Below are 3,158 nucleotides of genomic sequence, written 5' to 3'. Positions count from 1 at the left end.
ATGGGAGTAATTATGGCCACCGTAACCTTCTAGCAAAAAGTTTTTTTTTGCTTCCGCGAGTGACTTGATGTGTTGACTGGGTTGTGGTCTTGTGGGTTAATCATTTTACTTATAAAAAAGTAAAAACAAAAATAAATAAAAATTTCTGTTAGGAATGATTTTGGATTTGATTTGCTAACCCGTAATTACAGCCCATTTAAACACCAAAACTGGATCTTATCAAATACATTAATAGATAATTAAAAGCATGGTAAAGTTAAAACACAAAGTAAGACAAAAATGATAAGTATGAGAAGAATTTGGGCCACATAAAAAAAACTCTTAGATATAAATTAAAAAAATTATAACTCAAAATATAAATAAAAAATGAAAAAAATTTAAAAACTAAAACGTTTCCCTCGTCATTTAAATTCAAAAAAAAAATCGACGAAAAGACACAATGCTGAGATCAAAGACACAATGACGGAAATCAACATACACACAATTATAACTAAAAAAAGACACAATAGATCACAAAATATAACACAATGCCAAACAAAATTAACACAATGTTGAATAATATAACACATATTAAGAAAAAAAGACACAGTGTTAAGGAAAAGACTTAATCAACAACGAAAATAATCATAAAACATATTGATAAATAAAAAAGCACAATGATCTTTTTCATTCACAATTGTATCTCTTTTATAAGAACGAGAAAGACAGTGGAAACATTTTTGTGTTTTTACTTTTTTTCTTTTTTATTAAATTTTGTTTTTTGTGTGGCTGCAAATCGTTCTTATCTTTCTCATTTTTATTTTCCTCTGTAGAATAACTTGACCCTTAAAAACCATTAGACAAAAGTTTATTGGATTTTAATAATCCATATATTGAATTATATTGGCAGATAATAATTTATATTCATTGTATCCCCACTAACGATCCCGAATTTAAAAAAGTTGCCCCCAATGATCCCCCGTTAAAAAAGACTTAATGGTGTTATATTTTTTTCGAATTTCAAACTAATGTTTTACGGCTTTTGATCGGAAGGAGGATACGAGCCAATTGATGTTAACTTAGCTTGAAACAGTAGTTCAAACGGCTTGATTTTTGTTAATTGGAAGTTCAAACATCCGAATCGTAGCATTGTTTCTTCGTTTTGGAGCACCATTTCGAACTAAGTTTTACATTAATCAACTCGCATCCTCCTCCGATAAAAACCCCTAACACATTAGGTCGAAATCCTGAAAAAAGTATAACACTGTTAAGTCATTTTTAACTGGGGAACCATTGGAGACCAATTTATTTAAATTTATGACGTGATGATAAAAATGAATAGAGATTGTTATCGTCCAATACCAATCAATAGAGACTATTAAAATCCAATAAACCATAAAAAAATATCAATTATATTAAAAGATATTTCTTTTTAAATTAACCGGATCGGAGAAGCTTACATTTCCTCTAAAACATAAAAAGGTAAAATAAAAAAAACTTAAGTCATCAAGAAAAACAACCAAAAATAAAATTGTTTTTTTAAAGGTCAAATATTATTAAAAACAAAAAGACCACTTACAGGACACAAGTTCCAAAAACAAACGTAAGAAAATATAAACAATATTAATCGACTAATACCAGGGAAACAACCAATTAAACTGAGAAATCCACAAAGTTGAATTTGCACAATTTCTCTCATTCAAAACTCGTCCTTTTGCTCCTTAATCAACAAGAAGGAAATTGTTTGATGTCATTTATCATTTTTGACAATACAAAGGGAGCATTATTGAAAATGCAATCATTTCTCGATAACCAGGTCATCCAACATGTTAACACCGATATGATTGAACCACTTGACACAACTCCTTTTTCTTTATAACTTTAGTAGGATAATCGGTTATATCTTTCACATAATCAAAGTTGGTACATCTAGGCAACTTGACTCAATCATGTATAGTTCACCAAATCTCTTTAATGACCTTACAATCAACAAATAGGTGTACAGTTTCATTGCTATCACAACCAAATACATAATGCAAATCTCCCAATGTTATCCCCCTTAATGAAAGTGTAGATTTAGTTGCAATTCTATCAAGCAACAATCTCCAAATAAAACAATTAACTTTAATGGGTACCGAATTTAAGCCATAAAGTCGAAGACTTGCACTATTGATCGATATTGTCAAGTTCCATCTAAAAGACTTCACTAAGAAGTCCTAGAAAGTACCATCGGAACCCTTCCACAACCATGTATTCGGATTTAAAGAAATCACCGTTGACAAGATGAGATTAATACAATTATTCAGCTCACTCTGAAGTTGAGCAGACTTAATCTTTTTTCGCCACCTCCATTTCCAACTAATAATATTATTTTTCCACTCATAGAAATTCATGACCATTATATCCTTATCTTTCTCTAAAGCAAATAGTGTCGGGAATATGTTTTTCAATGGATGTTCTCCAACCCAACAATCTAACCAAAAAAGTGTTTTGTCACCTTTTCCAATTTGGAGTTTTTCTCTTTTATGCATCGAGCCCATTTCATTAAACCCATTCCTACCACCGATATGTTTCCACGCCCCACTTAGTGATGATTTAACCGAAAATGATTCCCATTTCCGTGGCCCTATATAAAATGTATAAATTACTTTGACCCAAAGAGAATGATTCCCTAATTTTTATCGACTCAACCATTTTGCAAGTAGTGCCATATTCATAGCCTTTAAACTTCCAACCCCAAGATCTCCTCGTTCTTTATCTATAACAATCTTACTCCACGCCACCCAACTTATTTTTTTCCTTTTCATCCAACCTCCCCATAAGAAACGTCTTCTTTTACTTTCAAGTTTTTTTAAGAACCTTCACTAGAGGTTTAAAAAAGGAAAAATAATAAGTGCCTAAACTTTCCAAGGCCGCTTTAACAAGTGTTAACCGACCCCCAAAAGACAATGCTCGTGCTTTCCATTTAGATAACTTTTTATTGAATTTTTTCAAGACCGGTTGCCAATTCCTGCTCTTCCCCATATTCGCACCAACTGGTAGACCAAGATGTAGAAAAGGAATTTTGCCCGATTTACAATGAAGCAACTGAGCCCCACTTTCAACAACTGAATCCTCAACTTTAACCCCATATAATGTACTTTTCTTCAAATTAACTTTTAAACCGGACACAACATGAA

The sequence above is a fragment of the Bidens hawaiensis genome, unplaced genomic scaffold, assembly GCF_021521415.1.
Source record: "Bidens hawaiensis isolate Kalapana, Puna unplaced genomic scaffold, B.hawaiensis_p1.1 tig00027738_1, whole genome shotgun sequence".
In the NCBI taxonomy this organism is placed as follows: Eukaryota; Viridiplantae; Streptophyta; class Magnoliopsida; order Asterales; family Asteraceae; genus Bidens; species Bidens hawaiensis.
This window is presented reverse-complemented; position numbering follows the sequence as displayed.